Below are 25013 nucleotides of genomic sequence, written 5' to 3'. Positions count from 1 at the left end.
GGCTCTCTTTTACATATTTCACCTTGGAAGCATCCTTGTGAGACCTCTCTGCTTGCTTCCCAGAACCCTCAGCCTCCCTTTAGACCTTTGGGGCTTTCAGAGACCTGAAGGGTCACGGGATCACAGAGGGGCTTTCTCCTTTGGTCCTTAAGACCTCACTGTTGGTGAGGTAGGTTAGGAGAGAGTAAACAGGAATTGAAGAGCAGAGAAATGATTGACAGCCGTGACAAGCACGTATCAACCAGACCCCGTATATGGAACACAATAAACTTTCCCTCCAGCTTTCTGAAAGGACAGAGGGAAAGAGGGGAAGGGGAGGAGTAGCAGTAGGGACTGGGAGGAGTAGAAGAGTGGGGGGGGGGGCTTCACCAGAAGAACTTTCTTCTTCATCCCACCTCCAGCCTTACCCCCTCTCTTATTATTTCCTCCCAGCCCAGGAAAATGGGTCTGAGGCTGTGCGGTAGGGAAGGGCAGCGGGTGACATCTCCACAGACGCTGTAGCTTGGCCCTGCAGGGTTCCTGGGCCTTTAAAGGGCCACTTATAAACTCCTGGTGCCAAGCAGAGGCAGCGGGAGGAGCTGGGGCCCGGACAGAGGGGGGAGACTGGTCTGCCTTCAGTGCCTAGAAATCAAAGCAGCCAATCTTGGGCTTTTTCTTCCCTTCACACTGAGGCACTTTTATTGGCGAGATGAAGGGAGGCAGAGAGGGCCTACAGCCCTCGCTTCGCTTTTGGAGGTTAATGACCCAGTTAGCAGCTCTTGGCTGAGTTTCCGACATTTTGCAGACATCAAGCCCCGCGCCTCTGCCAAGTACATTCTGTTCCCTGGAGCCCGTCCAATGCATCTCAGATTACTATGTAATGCGACAAAGAGGGAGAGGTGGCTGGGAGGGGCCCGGAGAGCTGGGCGGGGTGAGAGGGCGGTAGCCGGGAGGGCAGGACGCTGAAGCCGGCTGGCTGGTAAGGGGGATGCCACACTAAATAGAGCAGCTTCCCGGGAGTCGCATCCCTCGAGGGGCTTCTTAGCAGGAGATTGAGCCCGATGAGGGTGGATAGGCCTTGTCCTCCAGGAATCCGGCCCCGTGGAGCCCGGCAAACTCCAGGATGCCGCTGGGGGTGGGGTGCAGGAGACGGGGCGGGACGGCCCGAGGTGGCATCCAAGGGGCGGGCTTAGGGGCTCGGCTCCGCCCTCGAGGCTGCCCCACTCCCACCCCTGCAGCTCCAGGGGTGAGCAGCCTGCGCGCTAATTATAGACCTGAATGGAAAGCGGCGCTTTTGAATGATCTTGTGGCTCCCACTGCCTTTCGAGGTTGAGGAGCAGGTGCGGCCCTGCTAGATACAAAGTGATTCATTTAAAAGCCCTCTGTCACGCACGCTCGCTTACTGACACACAGGAATCCTTGTGCGCTCCACCACCCAGAGGATTCCAGAACTGGCTTAAAAGGATTTGAGCCCAGGAATGCAGGACAGAGACCAAGAGACTTCTCATAGATCCTCATCACTCTTTGGTAATCTCACCGAGTAGATGAGAGAGTCCTAGGCCTTCTCAAAATCTTTAAAAGGAGGGTCTTGTTTTACATTCACAGCTGGGGCAATGGAGGCAGGGACGTGCCTGTGGGAGAGCCAGGGAGTCAGAGTGAGGCTAAAGGGAAGTTTGAGGTCCTGCCAACCCCTTTCTCTGTCTGACCAGATTGGAGCCTTAAGTCTCCAGATCCGAACCTCTCTCAAGGCACGTAAGAATACCTTTTCTCCCCAGGTGTGGCACCTACCTGTTGTACCCCCTAGACCCAGTCCCACCAGTAATCCAGCTGAAGCCAGCAGGCAGTTAACCGATCTGGGAACAGGCTGCGCTGGAAACTGCCCATTTCCCGGTGTGTTATGTGTGAATTAATCCCGATAGGGCTCTGTCAGTACAAACCCAGATGAGGAACTACAGAGGGGGCAAAACACAGACTTTCTTCCGTGTCAGCATCTTCCGCCCACCTCGGGTTCATAGCCACAGTTAGCCAAGACTTTTCATGGCTGGATGACCTACTCCAGGCTGCATAAGCACTATCTAGCCTTGTTCCCATTTGATGGAGTCCTAGCAGAAATGGAGTCCTGCGGGGAGGAACTGGCTGGCTCACCATCATCTGACGATGAGTGTCTGTGGAGAGAGGCCAAAACAGGCCTGACTGGATCCTGAGATGAAGTCAATACATTTCTTCCTTAGGTCAAATTGTAAAGCCCACTCAGTCGCAGAGAAAGATTGCTGTAAGCAACCTGGGTATTTGCCCCCAGCCTCCCCTCTAGGTCTCCCACATCCCCATCTCCCATTCTTGTCCACGTTGGGCTGAGAGAGATGTTGTTTTCTCTAGGTAAAAGCTTCTAAACTCAGTCAGTGTGTCTGACTTTCAATAAAAAGTGAGTCCATCTCATCACCTGTACCGACCAGTGCCACCTCCCCTTTGCTGACCGTCTTGGACCTAACCTCCTTTCCACTGGCCACTCCAGGACTTCCATCAATGTCAACGGATCAAAAGGCAACATGGAGTCGCATATGGAAAGAAACAGAAATTGGGGGTAGAGATTATTGCAATTGCTGCTCACTTGCTGCTTACAAGTTCTATATCTCGGGCGTTGTAAGTTCCTATTCTCCCCAAAATCCACTCGGTTTCGTCCAATCCTTTGAACACAGCAAATGAAGAACTGCAATAATAAAAATCTCACATGGCCGTGCAATACTGTATGTGTCTGAACTGGCAGTTGTCGCGTTTCTCTGAGAACAGGCAAATGTGAGCATTCTTGTACCAGCGCAGGTGCCGCTCTGATCTGCAGTACGCACTGTTCAATCTGTCCAGGTCTCGGCTTTGTTCTCTGTGAAAATGGACATAGCATGGCTTATTGAGGCTGTGCTTCAGGGCTGACTCAGGAAGGAACACAGGGCTCCGAGAGTCTCTTCAATCGGAGTACCCAATTGAGAGTCTGAATTCTATTTTTTTGCTTTGGACCCACTTTAAAGGTTTTGTGTGTCTCAATTCCATAAAGTCCAAGAGGATAACAATAGTACCCACTTTGTAACTATGTGCATGAAATGAGTTTAAATGCACAGGGCTGAAAGATATGCCTGGCACATAGTGTTCAGTAAGATGAGATGAAACGTATGTATAGGGACTTCCAAGAATAATGCCTATCACAGAAACCATGCTCACGAAATAGCCTCTGTGTGTTTTTCCTCGTTTTTAGAATGGAATTCCCCTACGATTAAATTTGAATATTGTATATGAAAAACATGTGGGGCTCTGTAAGACGGCTCACAAGCTACAATATTAACTTAGCAGCTAGTGCACTGATTTAGCAAATATTATGTATTAACCATGTGTGATCAAACTTGATGTGTAGAGGTAAACATTCAAGGGAACAATAAGCAAGTGTGGACCTGCTATAAATACACAAATATCTGATAACAGGGAAACCTGGTGCTCGATTTGACTAACACAAACCGCCAAGTGTCATAATGCATCCAGAAGCAAGAAGCCTATAGGTGGGATGAGGATTCAGGAGTAAATGCAGTCATGGTAGAAAGAACACAGTGCTTCCTGGGGGAATTATTGTGATCTAGGGGACTGAAGAGATGGCTCAGTGGTTAAGAGCACTGCCTGCGCTTCCAAAGGTCCCACCTTCAATTCCCAGCAACCACATGGTGGCTCACAACCATCTGTAATGAGATCTGGTGCCCTCTTGAGGAAGAGAGCTGATCAGTCAGCCTCATCAACTTAGACCATGAAACCCAATATGGACAAGTTTAACAGAACCGCCATACATGGGCTGTCCATGCCTGCAGCAGCATTGCCAGGGCATAAATTTTTATTTTAATTTTTAGACACTTAGAGATGACAATAATCCCCAGTTTTACAAATGAAAAGTTGAACCCTCCTAGGAATGGGAAGAGCACATTCACCACACTGCGTGATCGCCAGTGTTCAGAGAACACAACCCAATCAAAGAAGGGGCCAAATAAAGATAGCAGACTAAAGAGGAGAAACCGAGAGGCTGAGTGCTCCAAAGAGACCAGGGATAACCAGGAGGGTCCCAGAGGTCTTCCCTATAGTCTTCTGTATGCCTCTGTTTCTCATCTATGAAAATTTTGGAATAAAAAAGTTAGGCATGTTTGTGCATGCTTGCAATCCCAGCGTTCGGGAGGTGAAGGGAGGAGGATGGGGAGCCTGAGGTCATCTATTACTTTTATAGAAAGTTTGAGGCAAATCTGAACCTCAAGAACAGAAATGAACAAAATAAAATGTACTTAGCACAACACTTGACACATAGTAGGTGCTATATGAACGTTCACATATTATTTCGTAGAAGACATTTTGAATGTGGTGTGTGCTATTTTAGATCACACCGTGTAGATTATATAACTTCAGAATGTTATATATTGTCAATCGTCTTCACTATACTTCTCTGCCCCACCCTTTTAGTCCCAGATGTCTTTGACATGCGTTCTTCTCTCAGAGCACTGGCTTCCGACCTAGAGAATCTGAGCAGAATAGGTAAGGCAGTATGGAGACCGACTCTCTCCTTTAGTGTGGGAATGCTGAACGAAACAGTTCAGACCCAACAAGAACAGCTCCAAGGGCTCACAGATCCAGTCCAGAGCCTGGTAGGCTGTCCCAGCCAGGGATCAGGGCACGTGAGCTGGCATTGGAAATATCCAAGATTGGAAGCTCATGCAGTGCTGAATCATCAGAGCAGGGTCCACCCTCTTTCTAGCAAAGACAGACCAGACTTTAGCTAGGAGGATAATACTGGGAAGGCAGATCATCAGGAAAGGAACATAAAAACCAGGCTTAGAGCAAAATTCAGGTAGAAAGGAACAGAGATTATAACAAATTTAGGGGTTCAGAAGAGGATAGACGTGTCTTATTCGCCTCTGATTACAAAAGCCAATAAGCAGCATGAAAAAACTTGCTTATGGATACAGTAGGTTGGGGGAAAAAGTACAAAATCATTCATGAGGATGATGTCACCATATTCAGGGGAGCTATCTCCTGTGTAGACAGGGCGAGGTGCAAAGGAGAGGACGAGGACATGGAAAGTGGGGGCTGTAACTATGTGTGTTATGTTTGATTTCCTTTAGGAAAATGGAGATCTGAGGCAAATAAGAAAAACTGTGAGCATCTGCTCTTCCTGATGATAAATACATGGCATCTGTTATAGCCTTTCTGTATGATTACTATTTAATAATTTAAAATAAAGGCATAAAAGTAGTAAATATTTAAAATCTAATACATTTTATTAATATCTGTCACTGTAGAAAAATCTGGGGATTTTATGAATAAAAACATAGGGAGATAGTGTCTTTTAAGTGCTCCAGTGTTGGCTACCTTGCATGGTATTTCCAAGCATGGGAACTGGTCTGGTTCCAATAGGACCTTGGCAGAGGGTTTGTATGGTGATGCCCACACATATGTGGAAGGAGAACTTCTGGATTCCTTCGGTCATTTGGCCACGCATCCCTAACTGACCTTTCTGGCCAGAAAGTCCCATCCCATTTCGATTTAGGAATTGGGATCTTGCACTCATACATTCTTACACACACATGGGGGTGGGGAGGGGGGGAATTTGCTAACAAAGTTTAACGCTACAAATTCTACACAATAAAATTTATGGATTAAAATTGATGGATTTCATTTGGACCAACAAAGCTCAACCAGCATCATCAACCAGGGCACCTAGCGGCCTTTATGCAAACTACCCAGCAGCAACAGCACCCATCCTTTCCAAGTGTGCCTGGCACATTCACGAGGAGAAACTGTCCTGAGGCCCCACAGTTGTGTCTCCCTTGAAGCGGAGCTCTTCAGGTCCTCACTCAAACACAAGTTTCTTTTTATAGAAAAGTTTGGAGACATCTTGCCTCAGACTTCAACACGACAAGAAAGAAGGCTGAATTGCGATATGATAACAGAAACCCATCAATATGGCTAATGGCCAACCCATTTGACAGGAGGCAGAAGCATAAACATGAGGGCCTGAGCAGAGCATTCTGGGACCGTGTAGTTATGGGGGAAACAATATCAAGTCCAGAAAGGCCTTGAGGAATCGTGCATTCTATGCTAGACAGCTTCATAGAGAGAGACTTCAGAGGCTTCAGCCGAGGAGGGTTCTGCCTGCTACTTACCCACAAGAGGCTGTGCGTGAGGCTGTTTCACTTCCCCTTCCTGGAGACTGACTTCCTCTTGGGCAAAACTGAGTCACTAGGATCTAGTAACTAGATCTCCAAGATAATCTCCATTTCCACCTTCCTGTTACTATTTTGGTGTTCCTTCTAATTGCCCGGGCCTTCAAACAAAGGTTACCAGACATCAGAGGCCTACAGAGACTGAACTGTTTCCCCCCCACAGTCCCTGGGTATGTTCAGACATACCCCTAAGGGTTTCACGAGGACATATTTACAAACAGCTTCCAACAGGCAACAAACTGACAGAATAAACCATGCAAGAGAAATCCTCTATAGCAGACAATTTAATTCGGAACAATAGACCACATGAGGGGGTATAAATAACTAATTATACCACACAACATGAACAGTTCTTTTGGACGATTGCAAAATTGGGGAGGAAGGAAATGCAATGGTATTTATATATTTGGGCTTTAGTCAAAGATTTCGTCTTCACTCTTAGGCAATTTTACATACAAAATTAGCTCAGACTGGAACATGGTCACACAGCTCAAAACTGGCAGCAGTCTGGTAGCCTGGGGGACAGCTTGGGTCCAAGCATCAGGGGAATAGAATAGAAGGTTGACCATGTTTTCCTGGAGTTCCTATGGGATGCTCTGGGGGTGGTTCCTTGGTCCCTGCAGTGACCTACAGAGAAGACAGCAGTAGAAATACAACATATTCCAGGATGAAGTCCAGCTTTGTTTGATATACACTCTGGCATACTCAATCCCACCCTTTTGCCTGGGTTTCTACTGCTGTCCATGGCTAAGCCAACTCTTACAGATGCAGAAACTGGGGTGTTCGTGTGTCATTGCATGCCCAGTGCCTGCTTCTAAAATCCACTGTTGCGCTGATTAATAAAATGAATAAATTATGGTCTTTACCCAGGCACGATTCCTGGGCCTAAAGGATAGCAGTTTACCACAAAGGACGCCTTATACATACCTTTACTGAGATACAAGGCTCTTTAAACACAGAGAATAGAGAAGTTCATTTTAACCCTGGGGACTGTCAAGGGCCTTTACTTCCCACATGCCTTTGCATACCCATTTTCTCTTGCCTGGTTGCTCCTTAAATCCTAGGCATAACAGAGACAGGAAAGAGAGCTATGAAGACAGATGTTCTCTCATAGTCTCTTGCAGTAGCAATTTTTAAACAAATGAATATAAATATTAATGCTGAGTTGTGTTATGTAGTTTGAAGAAAAAGAATATGATATTTCAGTTAAAATGAGGCCAGGTCATGGAAAAAGATGTTGTGAACTTACTTCTAGGGACCTAGGGATGGCCTCTTTAGAGGTGACATAACAATGAATAGGGTCCAGCTATGATCATCAGGGGTATATTGTAAGTGCTTTGCATTTATTGAATAAACGAATATATCTTTATAAATGGAGTATGACTTAAGAAGAAACTTGAAGGTTCTGAAAAATAGAGTTATGGGAGAAGAGATTTTCAGGAGAACAGAACAACTAAACCAGAAGTAATAGGAGGAAAAAACAGTATAGCTAGAAGCAGCTACAGTAGATATGGATCTCTCGGTGTGTACCCCAAATGACATGCCAATGGGCTGCAGCAGGGGCTATCCACGGGTCCCGAGAAGAGGACAATGAGCAGAACTGCCTCTCGGAAAGGTGTCTCTAGAACATTTATAAGGGATTTATGGGTGGGAAAAGAAAGTGGGGAAAATATAAAGGGTTAGCAGACTGCTAAGAGAGCTGCGGGGGAAACAAAGTGGCCTGGCTGCCAAATGACCTACAGTTGAGTGGGAGGGGAACGGAGAAGCCATATTCAGCAATAAGTCTCAAGTCTTTGTCTAGAAAGGTGTGTAAGGAAAGAGAAGCTCTTGGTAAAGATTACACACACAAAAAAGGAAGAAGACATGGGGCGGAAGAGAGCATGGAAGAGCCATCTGATAGTTGAGACTTGCAGAGCCCCCAGTAAGGACTATCCAAGGAAGAATGAGAATCCCCAAAATACCCCAGGTCAAACTCTTCTATAGTTTTCCAGCACAGAAACCCAACTTGAACCTGGATCAATGGTTCAAAAGACTAATTCTAGAACTGTTCAGACTTCTAAGCCCCTGCACCTGATGGCCATGGGTAGCAGAGATGTACTTTGTATAGTATTAGACTACCGTGACAACCATAAACATTGCTATCGTGTCATCATGGTAGTTGGGCCAACATTGTTCAATCACTTCTCTATTCTGAATACATTCCCAATTGTCCTTCTACCATGCCCATTCTACTGTGGCATGAAACTTGAGCTAACTCTCTCCCACTCCATGTCCCCAAAGAGCCAAGACGATTCTCCCCCTGCTCTACTGAATCTTGCAACCAAATTTAAAACCCAGTGAAATGTGGAGGGAAGGGTTTCACACAGAGATCTAGGGCAGGAGATGCAGTGAATGCAGAAACCCCAGCTTTGATGGAGAGAAAAATGGCATGTCTAAGTGTTTCTGAACGTAATTAATGAGAGCCCCCAGTAAAGCCTGCTATGGGAGATTACTCAAGATAAAGGGTGAGTTGGCCAGGCAACCTACAGAGGGAACATTTTTCCTCAGCAACCATCTAGTCAAGAGTGAGAACAGATGAGGCTGGAGTGATATAGCCATGCTCAGCTCTCAAAGACTTTTTCCTAGAAAGCAGAAAACAAAGGCAGGATACGGGCTTAGCAGTCCGCTTCCTTGGGAGCCCTGCAGCAGAACTGGCCCCTCACATAAGCCAAGAATGAAGCATTCAAATTGCTACCAGGGAGAGCACAGGGTCAGAAGTTCCTAGAAGCACTTCCTATTTGAATCAAAGCAAAGCAGGGTAGAGCTGAGTCTGAGGTCAAATGCAAAGTGATTTTTAACTCTGACCTACACACTCATCCCCTGGAAGCACTTAACTACTTTGGGGTGACTACAGATTGTGCAGCCACAGCCAGCAGTGCCGACAAGCCTTCAGCTCCTTTAATCTGTCAAAGGGTGTCGTCTGGAGCTTTCTCCTCTTTGGTTAGTTTGTTTGCTTGTTTTGAGAAAAGGATCTCTTGAACCCAGGTGGTCTCGAACTCACCATGTAGCCGTGGCTGGCCTGAACATTCTAGTTCTTTTCTCTCCACTTCTGAAGTATGGAATGGCAGGCGGGGACCATTATACCTGGCTACAGTCGGAGTCTCCCTACAGAGCTAAATAAATATGAGTATAAGACAAGCAGTCCCAGAACAGACCACATCCCTCATCTACTCTTCTGAAAGATGCACATAGTTTTCTTTTTACTTTCAAAGTTACTTACCTTGTGTGTTTGTTATTTTGTTTTGAGACAGTACTGTGCGATTCAGGCTGGCCTCAATCTGAGGAGCCTCCTGCCAGAGCCTCCTACATGTTGGAATTACAGGCATGTGCTACCACGCTGGATATTTACTCTGTTTATACTGTTGATATTACTTTCCTTTCCTTTCCTTTTCTCTTCTTTTCTCTTCTTTTTCTCCTTACAGGATTTCTCTGAGTAGCTCTGGCTGTCCTGGAACTCACTCTGTAGACCAGGCTGGTCTCAAACTCAGAGATCCACTTGCATCTGCCTGAGTGCAGGGATCAAAGGTGTGTACCACCACTGCCCAGCTTGATTTTCTTTTCACCATTAGAGACGGCAGCACTGAACAAGAAAAGGCCCAAGTTCAAAACCAGTCCCTGGGCCTCAGTCAAGTATCAAAATAAGAGGGTGTTCTTAAGTCATCTTGGTTCTTATGATAGATAGATAGATAGATAGATAGATAGATAGATAGATAGATAGATATAGATGATAGATAGATAGATATAGATGATAGATAGAAGATAGAAGATAGATAGATAGATAGATAGATAAATAGATAGATGATAGATAGATAGATAGATAGATAGATAGATAGATAGATAGATAGATAGGAAAGGCTTTATGACCAATAAGTCCTCCACAGTTTAAGAGTGAAGTCTTCACTGACTAAACCTGTCAGGTGGATTTTCTTCAGCCCCAGTCACTGCTCCATTTCCCAGAGGACCATGAAGCAGCTGGTAAGATGTTATTCCTTCCACTTCTGTTGACTACTGTCTGTCTGTCTCCATCGACAACGAACTAACTGTGAATCATAACTGCGGGGCACAAAGCAATCCAGCACCGCCAGTCTGGGAAAGCCTCTCGCGTTAGAGCAAACACAACAGGAAGAGAATGCAGATTTGGCTCTTCATTAATAACCCATCAGAAGCAGAAGGTAGAGCCAAACAGATACAGAAAACTGGATCAACCAGCCTCATCTAGAATGTTCTCAGTACAAGGGAGTTTTTTATACCTCATTGGAATTTGGGGCTCGATCTTCCTAGGTTTCTGTCTTGACTCAGCAAGGTCAGCTCACTTTTCATATTTGCCTTCTCAACCTCCTATGGCTAATAAGGACAATTTATGAAAAGGTATTAATATTAATTTAAACTGTAGAAGTGTCATAGAGTAAGCCCTTAAACATATTTGGGCTCTTTCCTTCAACTTGAGCAAGAGAAATGAAATAATAACAACAATAACAGTAATAATAGTATCTTCACAGTGTGAGTGCTCTTTAGTTAGACCTTGTTCTAAGAGCTTTGCCACTTTAACTTCTAAGTCTTCTCAATAAGACAGACCAGTGTTTCCATGCCCACATGAAAGGGCTCAACCCAGGTCATCTGCCAATGAAGCACACTCATCCAGCAGACAGCAGTGTGGCCATGACTGTGGGCATTAGCTCATAAAGCCTTTCAGCTTTGTCTTCGGAAGCCTGACCCAAAGGCTTTTATCCCCTTATTACTGTGGAATGACTTCCTAGAAAACATTCACTTTCGCAATATGGTAAAAGTTTTTCCTGTCATTTAGGATGATTCACCTTCCTATAAGAACATGGTAGTTGAATGCTAGCTTTCCCCCACCTAAACTGCCCTTGAGACTCCCCACAAGTCACACAGTTCTTTGTGCTCCGAGAGTAAGTACCAGAAATAGACACTGAAGTTATAATACACAGTCATAGACTTGATTTCATTGACTAGGTGTGGAGAAATAAGAAGGTGTTTGGGCATTCCCAAAAGAAGGCCAGGGCCTGGTGAGATGGCTCAGATGGTAAAGGCACTTACTGACTGGCCCGGGAACCGAAAACTGAGTTCAACCCCTACAAGTGTATATGGTGGAAGAGGAGAACTAACTCCCCAGGTTATCCTCTGATCTTCGTATGTGTGGGGGGTAGACATGCGCACACACACAGAGACACATAACACACACACACTGGATGGATGGATGGATGGATGGATGGATGGATGGATGGACGAATATTTTTATAAAACTGAAGGTTGGAACTGGTTCTGGGGGAGGCTCATGTGTGTCTGTTCTACAAGTCTATAATCAGCCTTTCTTCCCAAGCTGCCCACATGTGGAACAGAAAAGGAAAGTACTCTGCATCTATTTGCTTGAGACCGTTTCATTTCCCCCACAGGTGGATCCTGGAGACACTATTGTCTACAGAACTAGACAGACCTCAGGGCTTCAGTCTTCCTCTCTGGTGCTATACCTCTCCTTTGTGTCTCTTTTCCATCAAACTTCAGGCCTTTGGCTCTTCCCTCTGTGCTTAGTAAGCTTCCCACTGCAGGGAGAGGGGTCTGTCTTCTAATCCACTGAGTCTTCAGGACTCTGATTTAGCTGTACTTTCTCCAGCTGCGTATCCCAGATGACCCTCACTTCATAATTCCCCCCTTTCTGGATGGGTTTTCTACACCACAAAAGAATCTTTTCTAACTTAGAACTCGGTCCCTCATCATCTTTCATAAATTTTATGTGTGTATCTCTGTGCCAGCAGAGAGATTACCTAATTGGTACAGTGAAGGTCACATTAATTTCTGAACAGTCCTCCTAGAAGACGCTGTCACTGAATTTTGGGTTGCTTTGATTGCATTCTTATATAGCAGGCTAAAAGTATTTTGGGGTCTCCATTTTGACTTGTGGTCCTACCCCGAAGACTAAGCCAGCCAATGAGCTCCTTTCACAATGACCCTATGGTAGTGCAAACTCAGAGCCAGGAGGGAAGTTCAGTCGTGAGCATTCCAAAATGTATTCAACTGAAGAACGCATCCCACCAGAAAGCATGACTGGGATTTCTTTTATGACCCAGCATATGAATAAGAATTACTGTAGTGATTAATTAGTGGCAGGAATCATCTATTTTTAGAAAGGCACAATGAAAACATTATAGAATCCCATTCAGGCATTCTTTACACATACACGCTCCTAATAACTTGGTGGTGCTTTATAGCTGATGGAATTCTTCATGGCTTCCTCTTCATATTTCCACGGAAGTTAGGCTCATCACCAGTTCGCAAAGAAGAAAGCTGAGGTCTAGCAAAGAAATGACTGGCGATTGGGTGCTACATTTCATTCTCAAACCCAGGCCCCCTCGCTCCATCGCAAATTCCCCACTTCCATACATTGTTAATGGGCACAGGAACCTCCCCTATGGAGTCTCCCAGGGGAACAGTTGCCTCTCCGGAGCTGTCACTGCCCCATGTTCTGCCCCAATCACCCTTTAACAAAGTCTTCTTGGGGCCCTCGGTGCTGAAGAATTGTGGCTCCAGCAGGATTCAGTGTCCAGAAACTTCCAGACCTCTCAAGCCACTTCAAAGCCTCGCTTCCAATATCTTAACTGCTTTCTCTGCCTTCAGAAACACCCTAGGTTCTGTCTGTCCACCTCCTCCCCATCACCTTTGTCCTGCCTGAGAAAGTGCCTTAGGGATTCTCGATGAAATGAGTTAGATAACCGGATTCACAGGAGAGCTGCTCAAAACGAACTGAACGCTCATCTATTTCAGTTGGGCTTTGATTGGCTGCATGCATTGCCAGTGCTTCTAACCCAGCTAGGCATGTGGAAGGGGGTCCAAACACTCTGTTGCAACAAGTTATAGAAGAGGAAATAACAGCAAGCATACTGTTTAAAGTGATGGAAATCTAGAACAAGAACTATCGGCAGGCCTTCTCTCTGAGATAGTGAGAAGGGCTGGACTGGGAAACGGACACTGTCATATGCATCTGGACTATATGGATGTGTGTCAACTGAACCTGAACTGAAGCCTTTGCTTATCTATTCTACCTGAAAATGCCACCCCACCCCACCCCCCCCCCTCAGAGCACAAAGGCACTATGGTTGTTTTTGTCTTGTATCTGTGGGTTATTGTAATGTAATTGAAGCCCTAAATGCTTTGCAAATGGGTTTTGCCTTCGTGGCCTCTGGGCTGCCTGAGCAAAGGAATCAAAGTCCCTGGCAAGAGGCTTTCCCTCCATTCTCACTGTAGCCTAGGATGACCTAGGCAAAAATAGAAGAAACCCACAGCGTGTAATTAGCAGGGAAGCCCATTCCTCCTCCACTCAATACTGTCTTTCCTGGTGACTTCTCGATCCGCTCTTGATCAATTCTCTCTTGAACCCATTCCCGGAGCACAGGGAGACTACCGACTAACCACACCGCATGTCCTTTTGGCCAGCTGAGTCTCAGATCCTCAGATGCTGGGTAGCACTACCCAGCGCAGAGGGTGGAGGGAGAGTCACGGCAGTCTACTCCAAAAGGTACCTGTGTGACAATGGGTTTGTCTGATCTCTGCTATGAAAGGCAGTGACTGCTGAACTGGAGCCGACAATTGAGGCAGCATTCACTGTCCCTATTCAAGCTTCCGCTGAAGGAAAGGAAGCAGCAAGCAGTCGCTGAAGCAAGGTGAAGGCTGCTGTGGGCTTGCCTCTGTGGCCAGGTGATCTGGGTCACCAAACAAGGCACTTCTCCCGACCCCACGCTGTTCAGCCACAAGATAAAAATAACAGTGTCTTGTCAGCTACGGAGAATTCTTGGGAGGCTAGAAGGAGATCATGGAGGTGGAAGAGACTTTTTTTTAAGGAATCTGTAGCTTTATCCATTCTGAGCAATTTTTGTTAGCATACATTGGGTTGGAAAGACAGGGAGAAATTGTTTTGTCTCCGTTGTCTGGAACTTTGAATCTAAAACAGCTAAGTCAGCAGCTTCGGGGCACACCTAGGGGAGGAGCCCTGGCTCCCTGCCTCTTGTCCTAGCTGTTAAACATCAGCCCATTGCTCCAGAGTAGAATATATCATACAGATGGGACCTGGGAAGCCAAGCCGGAGGGGCCATGTGTCACTCTCTCTGTAGCCACTTTGCTCCAGACCCCAAGGAATTTAAAACTCGTGTTTTCTCCTCAGGCCTGACCTTCAGAAGCAGCTTGGGAAGGAGGCCTTGAGGCCTGACTACTTCTGGGAAATGCTTACTGGCCTGTAGCTGAACCTAGCTGTCTGTTAGGGGACATGTTCACACTGTGCTTTGAAGATGAAGCCTGGGTTGGGAGAGGTGAAGTGCATGGCCCAAGGTCCAGAACTCCTGTCTGGCTAAGCTCAAAGTCCTTGTGGGTACTGGAAGTGAGATCTTGCATGGCCATGGCGATGTTAAGAACTTATCTATAGATCAAGCTGGACCAGAGGGGTAGGCCTACCAAGCCTCACTCTCTAAAGTATTTAACCACTAGTAAGGTTTTAGAACTCTCTCTCTCTCTCTCTCTCTCTCTCTCTCTCTCTCTCTCTCCCTCTCTCTCTCAGTGTGTGTGTGTGTGTGTGTGTGTGTGTGTGTGTGTGTGTGTGTGTATGTGTGTGTCAACATGTCTCTATAACCCAGTAACTACAGCGGGACATCAGCGGTGACAGCTTGAATAGGGAGCCTGTCAGGTTTTGCCTTCTCCCATCCACCCTTAGCTAGTCTACTCCAGTGCCCTTCCATAGGGGCCTGCCAGACCCAGGATAAATCTTCACAATCCCCCATAACAAAGCTTTCCCAGCAGTACCACACCCACTGCTAACCTCAGCCTTGCTGAGGCATTGTGGCGGACAGCCAGGGCTTCCTCCAAAGGATTATGGTTCCTGGTGTCTTCTTTGGACAACTATGGTGGGTCCCAGAAGGGATGGCCTCTTGGTCTGTGGTAAGGGTGGGTCACAGAAGAAAAGGTCACCGGGCAGAAATGGACCATTTAGGCTCTCCGAAGCTGTGTGGGTGATCTCTCCGAGCCCCTTTTCTATCTGCCGCAGTGGGAATACTGGCCTCAGGGCCGCCTTAATGTAGAGATCTCAGTGTTAGGATCTATACTCCAAATGGGTGTTTCTAGTGAAGTACTTTTTTCTTTGTTTGATGGATGCAGATGTGCCCCATGGGCCTAACCTGCAGCTCTTCCCCTGCTTCCCCAGGTAGCTGCACCTCTTACAACAGTGTGCTAGGACTACCCCAGGGTTTTCTTGTTCCAACTTGGAGCTTCGGGGACCTACTTAAGTTCACATTCTTCTCTGGCCTCCCTAGCTGTGGGATGGGGAGCGGGAAGGCTCCTGGTGTGAGCTCAGGGAAGTCTGGCTCCTTGGTTGTAAGAGATTAGGCCTGTAGGCTAGCCTATTCTGACCTAGATTCCTCACAAAGACCTGAGCTCACTTTCTGTGACCAGTCTAAACTGCCCTGGAGGAGGAAATACAGACTACTGGCTTTTATGCTAATCTCTTTCAGAAGAAAAGCACCTGGCCTCCCTTGGCCTCTGGCAGCAGCCAGGGGGATGCGATTCTGGCATCTGTTTTTCTGAGGGGGCAGCGAGATGCAATAGGGCAGACAAGGATCCTCTTTGGGGTTCTATGTGCTGAATCTAGAGTGACTTTCTCTGGATCTGGATTGGTCCCTCAGCAGGATGACAGTCACAATCCTGGGACATGGAAAAAAATAAAATAAAAATCAAAAAACAAAAAAACAGTCATAGAAGTTTAAGTCTCAGGGCTTGAGATGCCCTGGAGCATTCTTGGCAAGTGATGGCTTGGTATGGATTTTGTAGCATCCAGACAAAGGGAAAAGATTCAGCTATTCCTGTGACATGACTAGACTTGGCTAGACAGCTACAGTCTGTGGAAACAGACCAGTGTGTCTCATCTGACATCTACTGAATCAGACCAGCCTTGTCCAGTGAGCTTCTTCTGACAGAGAGTCTAGGAGCTCACAGTTGGAAGGGCTATGGGACTGGCTTAGAGCAGCTCTTCTACAGGGACCTGAGAGCCTGAAATATCCGAGCACAGTTAACCCTGCTACCTCCACGCCACTTCTCCAAACACTTGTGCACATAAGTTTGTCAGGGAAACAACTCTAGACAAAAAGCGGAGCTAATAGTTTGGGAGCAAGAGTGCCCTCGTTGGGTCCTGGGGGAGAAGCAGAGCATGTGTGGTCAGCATAGCTGGGGGCAATGAGATTCAGGCAGAGGTGGGGTGACAAGAGCCAGCAGTGGGTACACATTTTCATAACCGGGCCAGGCTCAGAGGCAGGGCAGGTCCTGCTGGTGTAAAGAACAAAAGTGAATTCTCTCTTCACTTTATGTCAACAAGAAAGCAGGAACCCAGCCCAGGAGAACTGGGGACTCAGGCACAAGAGGAATGGGAACGATGGTCCCAGGTTTGAAGAGAAGAATCATCCCATTGGGCTGGGAGTTGGGCTAGCAGTCTGACTGTTGATTTCCTTGAGCTGTAAACCCAGCGCTTCTAAAGCCTTTTTCCTTGCTGAAAATGAGATTTACTCAGTGCTGAACCTAAGGCAAGACAAAGTCTTTCAGGGACCCACATGGAATTTAAGACAGACTAGAAGAAGAGGAAAAAGAAGAAAGTCAAGGGGTCTCTAGGTGCCCCAACCCCTCCCTGGTTTCCTGCCACCTCCCTGAGTATCAGTCACCTCACGTCTTACGTAGTGGCATTGGATCACAGCAGAGTATCCAGTCTGTGTTCTGCGAAGCCCAGAGACCCCAAGCAGGGGGTCCACAGGCTCCATGGGAAACTCATACAGGCGGAACAGAACCTTGATCCACAGTAGCCTGGAGCAGTTCTGTTTTTAAGTTTAGTGTGTTGGGTTTCCCTATAAGATTTTACTTGGAAGTCCTAGTAAGAGGAAAAAAATAAAAAGGTAAGAACAGAAGCCAAGGAGAACATGAGGTTGGAGCATCTCCAGCCCGTTCCAGGCCGCTGTTTTCTGACTCACCCTGGTGTTCTCCTCCGCACACTTTCGAGAACCATTTCTCTTCCTTTCTGCCATCATCTCAAGGAAGAATCCATACGTAAGCCCAGAAAAAGCCACTGCTTAGATCACATTTCCCAGCGCCAAAGAATGCTGGCTCACAGAGAAGAAAATCGGGGGTTTTTGTGGGCTGAGCGGGAGGGGCTCTGAGGCCCCGTGGCTGTAAATCAGCCTTGGAGGTTTGGATTCCCAGCAGTGTGACCTTCAGACACCCTCCTCTCCCCCCAATACCTTCACGCTCACACCCAGGCACAGGGAAGCTTGCCCAGCTCCAAGCTGCCCCTGGAAGCCAGGCCCACTTGGAGGAGCTGTTTTGATTTTTCAGGAAAAAGCTACTCATAGCCAAACCTCCCTCCCAAGAACAACACCGGTGGGGAATTCCTACGTGCTTGAAGGAGGAAGACTCTGGAAGACTGCTTGCCGTTGCCTGGCCCAAAAGGCCCATACATAACATCCCCACCGGAAGTAGTAAGGGCCATATATAACTCTCTTTGCATTTCCCTAAATATTTCCCGCTGTTGCCAGCCTCTGGTCTTCATGGCATAGAGAGCCCTGCTCTCCCATTGCCTGCTCCAGGTGGCACTTCTCTCAATGCCCACAAACCCAGGAATTCCACAAGCTTGGGGAACTGGCACACCAGAGGAACTGAAGGTTTCCATTGCACTCACAGAATTACCCTATCCAAAGAGTGCATCTTTCTCACGGGGAAAGAGTTGGCTGAAGCTACCGACGTGTGGGAGTGTTGCTAAGGGCGTCAAGGGTGTATCAGCCTAGACTCTCCCGCTATGTGGCCTCCAGAAATCACTTCCTTCTTATTGGCTGGTTTGAGGAAAAGGGCTCCTCCAATCAGGCAGTTCAGGCCTGGAGAGATGACTCAGCAGTTAAGAGCACTGACTGTTTTTCCAGAGAACCTAGATTCAATTTCCAGTACCCACATGACAATTCATAGCTGTCTGTAACTCCAGGATCTAATCAGGCAGTTTGTATTAAGGGTTCTTTCTTGAAAAAGGTCTTGGTTTTTTGTTTGTTTGTTTGTTTTGTTTTGTTTTGTCTTTGTTGTTGTTGTTTATTTTGGTTTAGATTTTTGGTTTTTGGTTTTTCGAGGCTTTGGACCCCATCCTGGAATTAGCTCTTGTAGACCAGGCTGGCCTCAAACTCACAGAGATCCGCCTCTCTCTGCTGCCTGAGTGCTGGGATTAAAGGCATGCACCACCTTTGCCCGGGTAACCAAGGTGAAAGAAACGTGGAATTTCAGCTTCCCAGTGGAAAATGATTCTGGAGGTCACTAAAACATCCGTTGTCCCTCTGTGGTGGTGGCACACACCTTTAATCCCAGCCCGTGGGAGGCAGAGGCAGGCAGATCTCTGAGTTCATAGCCAGCCTGATCTAACAGAGTGAATTCTAGGAGAGCCAGAACTATACAGAGAAAACCTGTCTCCAACAAACAAACAAACAAAAAAATCCATTGTCAAAGTCAGTCTTGCTTCTGGCAGCAGAACAATCCCCAATTCCCTGAAATCTCAGGTGATGAAGCCAAGAAGGTGACGTACATAGAGATGAACATGGAAGAAGGTAAAAAGTCTCAGCACAGTTATCTGGCAGGTATGGGTAGGTCAGGTTGTGGAGCACAGACCTTGGAGGGCGGGTCTAGGAACAGCTCCCAGGAGAGGTCATATCTAAACTGGGATTTAAAGGCTATCAGCTTTTATCACAGTGGAAAAAGAAGACAGAAGAAGGAATATGCAAAGGAGAGGATTGGGGGAATTTCAGAAAGATTTCCCCCGATGACTAGACACTGTGGGATGATGGAAGGGGCAAGAAGTGGGATTCCCCAGGAACTTGCATGCTAAGCTTTGACAGTGGTTCTCATCCTCCCTAACGCTGCGACCCTTTAATACAGTTCCTCATGCCACGGTGACCTCCAACCACAAAATTAAGTCTGTTGCCATTTCATAACTGTGAGTTTGCTACTGTTATGAATTGTAATGTAAATATCTGTGTTTTCCAATGGTCTTAGGTGACCCCTATGAAAGGGTAGTTTGACCCCCTCCTCCCACAAAGGGATCTCAAGAGTTGAGAACCACTGGGCTACAGGGTTTACATTCCCCCCTGCCCCCGGTGAAAGCAATGAGGAGCTACCACTGGGAATCGTATAAGCAACCATGCTTGTATTTTAGAAATCTCACTCTGGCTGTCTTGTAGGACATGATTTTGAAAGAGAAAAATAACAGACTAGAAGGCAGAGATGCTTGAGGAGGCCAGAAGCAAGAGGGGACAGCGCCCTGTGTCCAGCACAACGGCAAGAAGAAGAGGAAATGAAATCAAAGTGTGTAGTAAGGGCTGTTGCTGAATGAGTCTCCTCAACTCTAACTTTCTAGGACTCGGCAGCTAAAGAAATCTGAGCAGGCATCTCACCTCCCATTTTTACCCGGCCCTCCTCCCACCTCCCACATTCTGTGAAGTCTGGCTGGCCCCTCCTACTCCTCCCCTTCTCAGGCGGGAGGCTTAGATAATAGGGGTGGCATGGGGCCCAGGCCTTCCCACCATCTTCTCCACCATCACATTCTGCTGCTCGAGCAGTTGGCCACCTCCAGGAGTGTTAATTGGAGAGACATCTGAAGTGACCAGACGGGTTCTGCAGCCGCCATGATAGACACGCTCCATCTGCTCCAACCAGGCACTTCTCAGCGCACAGGGAGGCCAGCCCGATTCTTTGGGCCCAGGGTTTTTTAGGAGTTATACACTCAGAGTTGGATTCCAAGGCTTTGAAGTGGAAACTGCTTAAAGAAAAAGAAAAGAAAAGAAAACAGAAAAGAGAAAAGAAAAGAAAAAGAAACTTGGAGTACACACCTTTTGGCTTGGTGAGGAGTAGGTTACGGCCCAGTCTTGTCCTGGGTTAGGCACAGAGCTCGCTGTCAGATTTCCTGACCAGTCATCTGCCCTTCGGTATGCACAGGGTGAGACACTGCCACTGCACCACTGTCCCCTGAGCTGACCGATTTAGATTCCTTCTCAAACCATCCCTTATCTATGAAGCGACGGTGGCTTGACTTTAGAATGTCATTTCCCTCCCCCCTCCCGCAACTATTAATTTCTTTAGCTTTTAAATTGAAATTATTCCATTATGTAACAGGGGACAGTAGAAATCATCCGGTCTAATCGTTCCGGCATGTTTGAAAATGTGCTTTGCTTAGTCATGCTTTAACAGCAGCTAAGAAGACAGAGGCTAGGAAAGGCCTGGAAAGGAGACTGCTTGGGTGGTCCTAACGCTGAGCCAGTGACACCTGAGCAGGACAAGCTCTCCTAACTCCACTGCTACCCAACTCCCTCCTCTGCCATTAGGAGGGATGACTAATAAAAAATAATGAAAATATACCTTCCTTGTTTCAAGCCTTAAATTCTTTTAGTAGAATCTTCTACCATGACCTAATCTTGGTACAGCACTCCCTAGTTACCAACACATATGATATATGCTGCAAAGAAATTTGTATATGCCCATTTTACAGAGAAAAGAGAAATAAATCGCCCCACGGGCAATAAATAGCAGGATTGAGACCCTCATCTCCAGGTTCTGTTGCCCATTCCAGGAGCTGTCGTGCACTGAAGGTGGCAGGAGTTGTTCATCCTGGAAGCAGTAATGCAGGGTTGGGTCATCTTCTGAATTAATATCTAATCATGACTAACAGAGAAACCCCGTTGCTAGGCTGCAGCATTTACAAATAACATTGAAACGTTGTTGATTGTAGTTCATCAACAGGGGAGATGGAAGTCGTTAAGGAGGCCAACTTGGGACTTGTAATTAAGTAGGAGCAAACGTACTTTGAGGAACTAACAACAGGAGAAAGAAGTCAAACTTTTGAAAGTCACAATCTACTTCCTCAGAGTCTGAGAAGGTAAATATGTTTAGTTAGGCCTGCCATGTCGAAAGGATAGAGACGTAACTGTGTATGACAGACAATGAACTCTAAAAAAGTCTACAGAGTGAATATCATGGGATCCAACAGCTGGTCCTGGTAGACCCTGGTCACCTACTGCACAGAGGCAGATCCTCTCCACCTATGTGAGAGCCATCAGACCATTCCTGTAGAAGGCTCGGAACTAGTCATCCCTTCTGTGCCCCTACAAGCACTTTCACAATAGATAAAATCTGCTATCGTGGTCCTGATGGGAAGATGTACTGCTCATGGAAGAGGGCTTTGAGTGCATCCTGATAAAGCCTGGTTTTTTTTTTTTATCTTGTGGCAAGTAAATCACTTGACAAATGACAGCTGCCTCATTCTCAGAAGCAAATAACAACGTTCCCATGTTAATAATAGTGAGAAGGCAATAAGCAAAACAGCAATAATTATTCGTGTAAATATTATATTAAAATAACTATTATTACTTTAAGGGCAGCACATAAAAATAGCTGTTAGTCTGCAACATCCCTTACATTATTATCACATTTGTTTCCGCAATACTCCTAGGAGGTAGGCAGGGAGGAACAGGAATCAGAAGAGACTGAATGGGAATGTTCTAAATCATACAGTAAATTAGCAACAGAGCAGCCATGATTTGTGGTGAAGAGAGTTTAATAATTTGGACCCACTAAGTCCAAATGAGAACTAAGCCAATGAGAAGGCATTGTTGGCTTCCCTTTGGAAGGGTGAACTTGTGTTTGTCTATCTAGACCAGTATTTCTCAACCTTTCCTTTAATATAGTTCCTCATGTTGTGGTGACCTGCAATCATAAAAGTATTTCGTTGCTACATCATAACTGTAATTTTGCTACTCTTATGAATTGTAGTGCAAATATCTGATATGTGACCTCGGTAGGGTCGCGACCCACAAGTTGAGAACCACTAATCTAGTCCATAACACTGGAAAGCTGCACTGCTGTGTAGGAAGCCCAAACCCTACCAGTTCATCTGTATGTGTTGAGTGTAGCACCTCAAGGAGAAAAAGCTTGGGCCTTGAGTATTAAAGCAAACAGCATTCACAGTTACCTCAGTCTTGCCTATGTGGTAGAAGTTACAGAAATGATAAAGAGGAAAATACGTAGCTGTGCAATGGACAACTTAGCATAAATCTATGAGGGTTGGTGTTGTCAACTAAACAGAATCTAGAATCATCTAAATGATGGGCCTCCTGGACATAACTGTTGAAGGATTAACTTTTTAAATTACTTGTTTATTACTTATTTTGGATTATCTTGATTATATTATATTAAGTGAGGTGGGAAGACGCACCCATATTCCATATTGGGTTTCGTGGTCTAAGTTGTTGAAGATGACTGTCCAGGTCTCTTCCTCAAGAGGGCACCGGATCTCTTTGTGAGCCACCATGTGATTGCTGGGAATTGAACTTGGGACCTTTGGAAGGGCAGGCAGTGCTCTTAACCTCTGAACCATCTCTCCAGTCTGAGAAGATTGACCTACTGGATTGAATTTAAAGCAAACATCTTTTTTGTGGGTATCTGAACTGAAATCAGATGATCCCCTGATTGAGGTCTTAGAGCTAGATTGAAACATTACACATGGGGATCCTCAAGAATTTGATAGTACCACAGAGGGGGTACAATGCCCCGCTTGAGATCCTGGACTGTATTATAGACAGGGAAAGGGAACTGAGCATCAGCAGGCTTTCATTTCTCTTGTTTCCTGGTTGTGGATGGGTATGATGAGCTGCTTCAAGTTCTCACTCACTTGACTTCTCCACCACGATGGACTGTACCCTTGAACTGTGAGCCAGAATGAGCCCTTTGTCCTTTAAGTGACATTTGTCATAATAACAGAAAAGATGACTAAGGCAAGATCTAAGGTCATAGCTACCCCTCCACATTGTCTATCTCCTCTCCTTTTTCTGATGCATGCGCTTTGATGCCCAATACATTACCTGCTTCTTCTCTAGATCCTTATACAAGCCATAGAAAAGTCTTGATAGTTGTTGAATTTGTGTGTGTGAGTGTGCGCGCGCTTGCGCTCCTCTGTGTGTGTGTGTGTGTGTGTGTGTGTGTGTGTGTGTGTGTGTGTGTGTGTTGGGGGAGTGAGTGAATGTATTGAGAAGACATAACTGACAGAAGACAGGAGACTAGTTGAAGGTACCTCATAGTTGAGATAACCATAGTCTTCATTTTCCTGACCAGGATATTCACATATATTCCTGTGAAAAATTAAAGAAGAGCAAAAACAATACAGAGTATCAGTGAGGTAAAATAACAGCACAAGCCCCAAAACATCATCACTTTAAGATGCTGCTGAGGCTTGGGTCTGGCAACATTGCCTCATGGAAAGACAACCAGCTGAAATGATGCCCACAATGTGTGTCACCCAGCCTGGGTTTGTATGCACTACCATTTCAATCTAGTTATGGAAGGTTTTATTTTGTTCCAACTCAAATATCCCAAGTATGTCATTTGCTTTACACTGAAAGGTATATTAGGAATCTCCATGTGTAGATCCTTGGAGCGGGTACCCAGTGGGTATGGCCATCAATCTGATCAATTGACCCCATTCTCGAGGAGTTTATTGTTTAAAGAACAATACAATAAAATACAAATAAGCAGATACAACTAGTTTGCTATTAATGTGTAAACAAGCTATTACCCAACTTGAAGCAACACCAAACTGCTACCACATTGTTCTGGAGGGTGGCAGGGCTTCCTCCTTCCAGAGACTACAGAAGAGCAGAGTCTGCTTACTTCTCTCTTCTTCTGGGGCCACCCACCTTCTCTGACTCCTTTCACCTTGTCCCATCTTCAAAAACAGCGGCAAAGCATCCCCTCTCTGACCTTCTGCCTCCCACCTATAAGGACGTTTATGATTGCACTGGGCCTGCCTGGTAATGCAAGGTAATTTCCTCATTTGCAGATCCTTAACCTAATTACACCTGCAGATCCTTTTCTAGGTAAAATCACATATTCCAAGTTTCAGGGGATGATGATGTTTGTGATAGCAGGTGTCATTATTCTATTTACCGCTTAAAAGAACAATTAGCGGCTTGGAAAGCCCAATAGAGGCAGTTGTGGGAGACTTTTCCTCGGAACACACACACACACAGCCCCACTCATCTCAGAAAAGGAACCCAAGACAGACTAAAGTAACAATTACACCAAAGTCTGACTTGATGAATCAATGAGTTTGTCGGGATTACTTACAGGAGTATTGATGAGGGGTTAATTGTAGGACCAGGAATGACTCAAAAGCAGCTGCATTGGCGAGAAGCGCATCCCGATACCTAAACCTCACTAATGTCACAGCCTGCAGGGTTTTCAGGCAACTCAACAAAGCCAAGGATCTCCTTCCTAGCTGCTGGACCGGTTCTAGATAGTCTTGACCCCCCCCCCCCACCACATTTGTTACTGCTTGTATACCCTCTCATGGGGTCTTGTGAATCTTGCATGTTTTGGCTTTCTCAGATGTATGAAGTTCATATGCTGAGGCTCAGTAGCCTCTCCCCTCTCCTCTGGAGGTAATGTTTTACTTGGAAGGAAGATGCGAATTCCAGTACAAGATTGGGGATCAAGAAGGTTGTCACAAAGAACGTGACACTTGAACTACCTTGAAGGATAGGTAAGATTTTTGTAGAATAGTTGAATAGAGGGAACAGATACTGAAATGTGAAGAAAATACAAAGTGTGTGAGGGTTGTATCCAGGCAACAGTGAGGAAGACCGTGAGTGCCGTCTGAAACCATTTGTATCCTGTGGCCCTTTGAATGAGAATGGTCTCCAT

At 46.1% G+C, this 25013-nt stretch overlaps 1 long non-coding RNA gene across 1 annotated transcript; it reads left to right on the top strand.

Annotated features, from left to right (window-relative positions):
* The first annotated feature begins 940 nt into the window (after positions 1-940).
* On the top strand, positions 941-2373 carry LOC121464731. The gene is made up of 3 exons (XR_005976549.1): positions 941-958; positions 1755-1869; positions 2356-2373. It is a non-coding gene; the product is annotated as an uncharacterized LOC121464731 (long non-coding RNA).
* Positions 2374-25013: the final 22640 nt, after the last annotated feature.

The sequence above is a fragment of the Microtus oregoni genome, unplaced genomic scaffold (assembly GCF_018167655.1).
Source record: "Microtus oregoni isolate MIOR12 unplaced genomic scaffold, Mior012 000029F_ref0000214, whole genome shotgun sequence".
In the NCBI taxonomy this organism is placed as follows: domain Eukaryota; kingdom Metazoa; phylum Chordata; class Mammalia; order Rodentia; family Cricetidae; genus Microtus; species Microtus oregoni.
This window is presented reverse-complemented; position numbering and strand designations above follow the sequence as displayed.